This window comes from Trachypithecus francoisi, unplaced genomic scaffold, assembly GCF_009764315.1.
Source record: "Trachypithecus francoisi isolate TF-2019V2 unplaced genomic scaffold, Tfra_2.0 Contig00655, whole genome shotgun sequence".
NCBI lineage: Eukaryota > Metazoa > Chordata > Mammalia > Primates > Cercopithecidae > Trachypithecus > Trachypithecus francoisi.
In genome coordinates this window covers 20,301-29,130 of record NW_022680800.1, presented here as the reverse complement: position 1 = coordinate 29,130, position 8,830 = coordinate 20,301, and the positions used below count along the sequence as shown (strand labels likewise).

General features: G+C 48.3%; 2 long non-coding RNA genes across 2 annotated transcripts; one reads left to right on the top strand and one right to left on the bottom strand.

Moving 5' to 3' along the window:
* Positions 1-331: 331 nt before the first annotated feature.
* LOC117087466 lies at positions 332-5,187 on the top strand. The gene is made up of 2 exons (XR_004438820.1): positions 332-441; positions 4,652-5,187. It is a non-coding gene; the product is annotated as an uncharacterized LOC117087466 (long non-coding RNA).
* A 417-nt stretch (positions 5,188-5,604) lies between these two features.
* On the bottom strand, positions 5,605-6,539 carry LOC117087473. Its single transcript, XR_004438826.1, has 2 exons — positions 6,372-6,539; positions 5,605-6,272 (listed from the first exon to the last, which is right to left on the bottom strand). It is a non-coding gene; the product is annotated as an uncharacterized LOC117087473 (long non-coding RNA).
* Positions 6,540-8,830: the final 2,291 nt, after the last annotated feature.

Genomic DNA, 8,830 nt, shown 5'->3' with positions numbered 1-8,830 from the left:
AGAAGAAAATCTCTACACAAGCTAACATAAACATAATAATAGTCACCATTTCACACAACAATAAATCAGGGTTAGGGCAGCTCTAGAGTTGGTTAATTCAGTGGCCTCATGATACCATCAGCCAGGTTCTTTCTGTCTGTCCAGTCTACCTTCTCCAGCATCTCAGCTTTGTCCTAAGGGTATTCCTTCTTCATGGTCCCAAGACAGCTTCCAGGACTCCAGCCATCACATGCAGAAATAGCAGATTCTAGAAGAAGAAGAAGCCTTCTGGAAGGAAGGAAGACCTTCCTCGTACTTGCCTTCCCCAGGGCTTGTTTCATGTCTCTTTCTTGGTTTCCAGGTTATTCTGAGGACAGCGGGGCGCTGCGAGGAGAAGTTATTCCTGAACATGAGTTTGCGACGGGACCAGTGTGTCTGGATGATGAGAATGAGTTTCCTCCTGTGAGCATTAGGAACCCGTAACCGGGCGGCTCAGTCTGTGTGCTTAGAAGGAAACCTTCACCTCATACGAGAGGCAGAGTCCCTTGCCCTGTTTTCTAGTCTATAACAGCTAATCCTCTGCTCTGGTATTTGGAAAGCCATAGGATATTTGTTGTACTGTGTGCTTCGAATCCTACAGAGTAGCCTTTAGGTGTCGAGCTAAACCCTGATGGCATTAGAGTCACTAATCCAGGGAGTCTTGGTGACCTCCCTCCAGTTAGAGGCCTGGAATCTCTTCTTTTGCTTCTGTAGCATTGACTTTGCTGCCTAGAAGGTAGGAACATGTACCTTGCATAAAAACGTATTTTCCTGAGGCTTCCATGGATGCTTTTGCAGAATGCTGCCTTCCTTGTGCTGGAGGGGATGGTTTCAGAGGGCTGGGCTGTGTGTTCAGGACTCTGAGCTGAGTTGCTACACTCTGCGGACCAGCTTGACCCTCACTTACCTGCAGCTCTGACTGGCAGACCTGCACCTCCCAGGCAGTTGCAGACACTCATTAAGAACCAACTGGCCGAGTGCAGTGGCTCACACCTGTAATCCCAGCACTTTGGGAAGCAGAGGCTGGAGGATTGCTTGAGCCTAGATGTTAGAGACCAGCCTGGGCAATATGGCAAAACCCCATCTCCACCAAAAAAAAAAAAAAAAAAAGCAAAAATTAGCCGAGTGTAGTGGCATGTGCCTGTAGTCCCAGCCATTCTGGACGCTGAGGTGGGAGGATCACCTGAGCCTGGGAGGTCGAGGCTGCAGTGAGCTATACTGTGCCACTGCGCTCCAGCCTGGGTGAAAGAGTGAGACTCTATCTCAAAAAGAAAAGAAAAGAAAAGCACTTGTATGCTCTGTGGAGGGTGGGAGGTGCAGTGCAGGAGCTTGCCCGAGCACCTTTAGCTGGGTTTCCCAGCAACCTGCTCAGGCTGTTCCCACAGCTAGGGCCCTGGGGGCTGGCTGAGTGCTGGGCGTGGCTTCTCCCACCACCTGCAACTGAAGACAAGATTCTCTCCTGAGCGCCTGCCAGGGCTTCCTCAACTTCCCATTCTTCAAGCTCCCATCTGGAGTAACATAGACCGCTCTTGTGAGTTTCAGTCAAAACATCCCAGATAGTCAACCTGAAATCATTGCGAGATGGACGTACTGATTTGTTTTGTTTTGTTTTTGAGACGGAGTCTTGCTCTGTCACCCAGGCTGGAGTGCAGTGGCGTGATCTTGGCTCACTGCAACCTCTGCCTCCTGGGTTCAAGCAGTTGTCCTGCCTCAGCCTCCTGAGTAGCTGGACTACAGGCGTGCACCACGACGCCCAACTAATAGTTTGTATTTTTAGTAGAGATGAGGTTTCACCATGTTGGTCATGCTGGTCTCGGACTCCTCACCTCAAGTGATCCACCCGCCTCGGCCCTCCTAAAGTGCTGGGATTATAGGCGTGAGCCACTGCTCCTGGCTGGAAGTAGCGTTTGGGCCAAGACTTGGAGCATCAACTCCTAGAACCAGAGAGGAGCTGCCACTCGGGCACTGAAGCAATACCCATTAGGCTTTGTTATGGAAATGTCTCCTGATCGTTGTTTTGTGTCCGTTGAGATTCCAATTGTAAAAGGATGGAGTGCAGGTCTGGCTGCTTTCTCTGGCAGATCCGTAGGAACCCTCTAGTGAGCACATTTGGCTTAGAAAACAAAGCTGCCGTGGGGTCCTGAGTGCAGGGCCGGGAGTTGTTGTTTGTGATCTCCCACATCGGCTCGTGGATCACAGCGTGAGCTTTTACATTTGTGGCTTTCAAGAGGCAGGTTGTCAGAGACATGGCTGGCAAGTGAAGTTTATATCTTAGTGGCGGAGAGCAGTTGTTCTTAAAAATACGAATTATAAATGTCAAAACCTCTGTTGGCATGCTGCCTAACTATAAACCAGTTGTTTTACCTTTGGGTTCTCATGGCCCCAACTGGCCTTAAAGGGTGTTTTACTGCAAGCTCAAAAGGCGGTGGTTATTTACCTGAAGTTGAGTCTTCCAGGAACCAGAGCACTCTCGGTCAGACACCATGGGGACAAATGTGGCCACCCTACTCTGTCAGGGTTTACCGCATCCAGACACTCACTAGGTTCCGTTTCACTAATTTTGGTAAAAGTCTGTGACTACTATAAAACATTATCAGATTCTTCATTGTAATCACAGTAAACCTTGCAACCTCTTATATGTACAGAATTGGGGTAATTTGGATATTGGCATCTTGGAGGTAGTTCCTTGCCAAAGAACCTGTATAAAATAATAGGTACTTTGTGCAGATCATTTATTTGGGGTCAAAAGGAAAAGGGGAGGTGCTTAATTGAAGAACCAGTGAGAAAGTTTGTCCTGAGGCCTGTGTGCCCACTCAGTGCCAGGAAGCTGGGCATAAGCCAGTTGTTTCTTCTCCCTCCTAAGGACCAAATGAAAGAAAGTTGGTTGAAATTGCATGAGGAATTATTATTTATACACAAGAAATACTTCCTGCCAGTGAGAGTGGTCACCGAACAAGGTCCCTAGAATGGGTGTTAGACCCTTGTGAGTGTCGGGCAGCCCCTGTGTGCCCGGCTGTGTCGTGGCAGCCACCAACCTCTCAGCCTGCCCTCCAGCCTGCAGGCAGATGGTGATGAGGGCCAGTGCTCCCACTAAGGCACTGTCTCAGTAGCCGGCAGGCTTTTCCATCTCATCATGTAAGGACCAGAGGCACGCGTGCTCCTGGGATGCTCTGTCAACATGGCCCATCTCAGTCATGCCTGAATTGGCAGAAATGTTCAATGAGGGATGCTGGGGAACTTCCTCTCTGTGTCCTTATTCTGAATTGTCATGCCTATTGCAAATCTCTGTGCAGAATTCACATCTTTACTCACATTCCTTAAAATCTGCTAGGACCACAAAAGGCTCTTAAGAGTCTCAGCTTGGTTAAAATCGCCTCTCTTGCAGCAACGAACATACAGCCTTGCCTGAGTAGTCTGCTGCAGGAGCTCTGTGAGCCGCTGCCTTAAGAAGGCGGGTCATCACTAGCGATCTTTTTAGAACATATACTGACACTTCATACACTGATTGTGCTTGCTTCTTTTGCTCCGAGAGCAGCGAAAGAAAAGAGACTTGATCGTTTCTGGTACCTTAGAAAGCTGCTTCATTCAGGAGGATGAGGAGCTTTGGTTTCAGGAACAATCCAACCTGTATAAGTCTCTGTATTTTGTGAGACTAGTCCCAATCTTGTGAGCAAGAGTCAGGATATCAAGCCCAAGGGTATAAACTGACCTTCCCTTTTTTTTTTTTTTTTTTTGAGATAGAGTCTCACTCTGTCCCTCAGGCTGGAATGTGTTGGCGTGATCTCCAGTCACTGCAACCTCCACCTCCCAGGTTCAAGTGATTCTAGTGCCTCAGCCTCCCATGTAGCTGGGATTTCAGGCATGCCACCATGCCCAGCTAATTTTATATTTTTAGTAGAGACGGAGTTTTACCATGTTGGCCAGGCTGGTCTTGAACTCCTGACCTCAGGTGATCACCCACCTCAGCCTCCTAAAGTGCTGGGATTATAGGTGTGAGCCACTGCACCCAGCCTAAACTGACTTTTTTTTTTTTTTTTTTGAGATGGAGTCTTGCTCCATCGCCCAGGCTGGGGAGATCTCGGCTCACTGCAGCCTCCACCTTCCCAGTTCAAGTGATTCTCCTGCCTCAGCCTCCTGAGTAACTGGGATTACAGGCACGCACCACCATGCCCGACTAATTTTTGTATTTTTTAGTCGAGATGCGGTTTCACCATGTTGGCCAGGCTGTTCTCAAACTCCTGACCTAGTGATCCACCCACCTCAGCCTCCCAAAGTTCTGGGATTACAGGCGTGAGCTACCACACCTGGTCTAAACGGACTTTTTAATAGTGATTGAGCAGTCCATGTTTACAAGTAAGATGAGCCTTTAAAAAATATATACATAAACATATAAATACATACACACACACACATATTTTTATACAGTCAGTATTTCCTAGAACTGTGTCATACTTGTCTACATCTAAATAAGCTGGGTGACTGTTCTGTGGCCATGAGCGCGGTCAGACAGAAAAATTCCACAGTGCCCAGCCTCTCCCTGCTCACTCTGCATGGGCACAGACCTGTTGATAATGCACCTGCCTACCAGCCTCTTCCTGAGAAGAGTAAGGCCATTCTGTTTTGATTTGGGTAGATAATCTTGTGCCGTGGAAATCAGAAGGGCAAAACGAAGCAGTCATGATGAGAAGCACACCTCAGAAATCAGGACATCCCCCTATCAGGTGGTTTTGGAGAAAACAAGGAAGGTGGAAGAATGGAGTGCAATTGTGTGAGCAGAAAGGGGGGCAGGAATCCCAGGTGCTGCACTGCTTAAACCACAGGACCTGGTTAACTCCTCACCAAGCTTCCCACCACCCTGGTGGCCAGTGGGTGTGGGAGACATTGTATACACATTATGCTATTTAAAATATGTTCAAACCATAGTGTAAATGCTAATTAACCATATTGGTATATAACCAGAATTTTATATTAAAAGGGGCCTCCTTTTTAAATATATGCTGTGTAAAAAATGTACTTATAGGAACATCTCTTTGAATTGTATTTCTTGTATATTACATACTTAGAGAGACTATTTTAGCCAGGCAAAGTCTTTTTTGGCTGTGACTGGAATAAGTCATTTATTACTGGGAGTCCCATTTTGGACACTAATAATAAAATCATGGCAATGCATTTTTGAGGTTTTTACATTTTTTAATTTCCTTGTGGTTATAAGGGACAGGAAGAACTCTTTAACATCTTTTAAATACAATCGTTTCACCCTTAAAAGGAGAGGAAGGGGATTGGGCCACAGACTTATCCATGGACTCGTCTGCTCTGAGATCTAGAAAGCAACCTAACTCTGGTCTCAATCTGTGCTCCTCAAGGCACTGTTTGCTAGAAATGTAGGATTTCAGGCTCCACTCGAGACCTACTGAGACAGAATCCAGATTCTCACAAGATCCTAGGTGATTTGTTTGCATATTAAAGATGGAGACCAGTGAGTACACTGGTTTGTGGAAGGAAAAAAAAAAATAGAGAAGCTCTGCCCTGGATATTAATTAGAATGGATTTACGCGAAAATGACCAGAGAAACTGGGAACCAGAGAAACAAGGAAACGAAAATGTATTGAATATCTGCTTTGTGTCAGGTAACGTGCCAGGCATTCTCATGTATGCCTTTATTTAACCCTCAAAATCAACTTGCAGGTTAGGTTAAACAATTGCCCAAGTTCAAAAGCTGGAGCTGGCACCTGTGCCTGATTCCAAAGCCCGTGTGCTTCCCATTAGGGCACACTCCCTGCCCAGAGCCAGCATGGCTCAGCTGCTCTCAGGCCAGTGTGGAGGAGGGACAGGATACAGAAGGGATATGCAAGGCTAACTCCAAAACTAAATTCCAAGACTAAACTAAAGCATGTGTTTGTAAAGAGGGTAAAAATGAAGTTTGGGAACAAACTTGCCTAATTCCCAGATATTCCTCCTTGTGAAATAAAAACTGGTCTGTTATGGGGCTTGACAGCGGCAGGCAATTTGGTAGGGATTGCAGCAGGGAGTTACTGAAGGGTCCTGGGTGTAATCTGCACTGGAGATGTTGTCATTGGCAATGTCTTGAAGGACGTCTGCAAGAACCTTTCTGACCTTGGGCAGCACAGCCTGGTACTCCACACCACCTCTTTCTAGAGGCACAGCTTCTGCGATATCGTCTTCCAGGTTGAAAATCAGAGGAAACTTATGCTGCAGCTGAGGCCCGATGCTCCCATCACATGCTCTGGCTCCACCTAGAGAGGGAATGACAACAAATACCTTGCTAACCCTGACAGTTGCCCTATGTTGTAAAGACGAGAGCTGCAAGTGATTATACATTAATTCAAATGTACCAGATAACCCAATGTTCCAATGATGGCTCCCTCTGTCAAAGAAATGACCTTGAGAATCTATTTGCTCCTTCCAGTGATGATCCTGTGGTCCAAAATGTTTTGCTTTTTCATTTCTGTTTTTGTTTTTTGAGGCAGGGTCTGGCTTTGTTGCCCAGGCTGGAACGCAGTAGCGTGGTCCTAGCTCACTGCAGCCCCAGCCTTTTTGGGCTCAAGCGATCCTCCCACCTCGGCCTCCCAAGTAGCTGGGGCCACAGGCATGCACCACCATACCCAGCTTCCCCCCCCTTCCCCAGAGACAGGGTCCCGCTATGTTGCTCAAGCTGGTCTCGAACTTCTGGCCTCAAGCAATCCTCCTGTCCCAGCCTCCCAAAATGCTGAGATTATCAGCAGGAGCCACTGCACCCAGCTTAAAATGATTTGGAAGTTCTCCTTGAACTTGCCTTCAGAGCCAGTAGAATATTCATTCAAGTATCTTTATTGACACAAAATCAGGAAATAATGGGGTTTTTTTTGTTTTTTGTTTTTTTTCAAGTTGGAGTCTTGCTCTGTCACCCAGGCTAGAGTGCAATGGCACAATCTTTGGCTCACTGCAACCTCTGCCTCCTGGGTTCAAGCAATTCTCCTGCCTCAGCCTCCTGAGTAGCTGGGATCACAGGCGCCCACCACCACGCCCGGCTACTTTTTGTATTTTTAGTAGAGATGGGGTTTCACCATGTTGGCCAGGCTGGTCCCGAACTCCTGACCTCATGATCTGCCCACCTCGGCCTCCCAAAGTGCTGGGATTACAGGCATGAGCCACCGCACCAGCCAGGATATAATTTTTTACTTGAGGATGAGCCTGTGAGATGGAGCCACAGGCAGTGGAGAGGCAGCCAGTGCTGGGAGGGAAGCAGGGGCCCACTGGCTCACTGTGAGTCTCTGTCACCACCCCGTGCACCACAGCCTGGGGGGCTCCTCCACTCTCCCATCACCAGTGCCCCTTGAGGCCTGGTTGGGGCAGCTCATGATGCCCTCAGGGTCCAGAGTCATCCCCCGTGGCCGGCTGTGGTCACATCCACAGGGCGTTGCTTGCCGTCCAGCCAGTAAGAGACACAGGGTACGTGCCTGTCCTTCCCGAGGCCTTCACGGCAGGCAGGGAGGGCCCTGCTTGGTGGCTCCTGGTGGCTCCCATTCAAAGCCAGGGAACTTTGAAGTGGCTGTGTACATCTCTCCCTCGTCTGGGTTTGTTTTGTTTTGTTTTAGAGGCCAGATTGGGGCCAGACAACAGGTGCGATGTGTTGATCCTGCTACCTGAGGGCGTCTGGCTTTTCTCCTTTCTGGGCAACAACCTAGGACCTGTGTCTCACCAATGCAGGTTCGCTTCACAGGAACAAGGGGACATGTGCTTTCAGGGTTGGGTGCTCAGCGCATGTCAGGATGTCAAGCCATGAGAGGAGGAGTGAGCCTCGGACCCAGGAGAGCAGAGTCTCATCCCAGCACGAACGTCTCCAGCAAGCTGGACTGTAGAAAAGCCCAGGTGCTGCTCACGATGCCTCGGGAACAAAGTCCTGTGTTGGCCTTGCAGTCAAGGTAAAGGGCACAGCTCTGCCCAGGGTTAGGCGTGGGGAGGGCAGAGCCAGCCTCCTATTCCTCCTTGTCCCCATCTGTGCCATTGGCTAGACAATGGAGAAGGAGGAGCCCTTCTCACACCCCAAGGAAGCCCACACCTTGGTTTCCTTGGTTTCTCCTCTTTGGAATCCAAGTCCGCACCCTGTAACCCCACCACTGCCATCCCCTCGGGTTGCTGCAGGTGGGTCCTCACACGTCCTCCCCTGTTGGTCCCACCTAGTCTTAGCCTCAGACAAGCACCCCCAGCAGCCAGCACCCACCCCGACCCTGCCCCAGTGTCTGGTCCCAGTGCCTGGTCCTGACCCCTAGACATCGTGTAAAACTCAAATAAGTGTATTTAATATATCCATTAATTGTACATTTATCATTTCTTTGTGGTGAGAATGTTCAAAATCCTTTCCTCTAGCTATTTTGAAATATACAATATAATACTATTAACCATAGTTATCCTACTGTACAATAGAGCAACAGAACTTATTCCTGCCATCCTACTGTAACTTTGTACTCTTTGACCAGTCTCTCCCCAACCCCCTCTTCTTCCTTACCTCCCCAGATTATGGTGATCATTATTCTATTCTCTACTTCTTCTTTTTTTTTTTTTTTAAGACAGAGTCTCACTCTGTCATCTACTCTGAACCCAAGCTGCAAGTCCCAGGCAAGTCACTTAACTTGTTGGGGAGGCTGCTGGGATCTGCTGAGAACAGCAAACCACTTCTCCCATGGCCAAGCACAGATCAAATGGAAACGCACAGGCAGGCCCTGGGAAGCCCATCAACGGGCAAATTAGGAGCATGTTAAAAGCTCTGAAAAGCTTCTAGAGCTTCAAATATGCAATCATTCAAATACATACA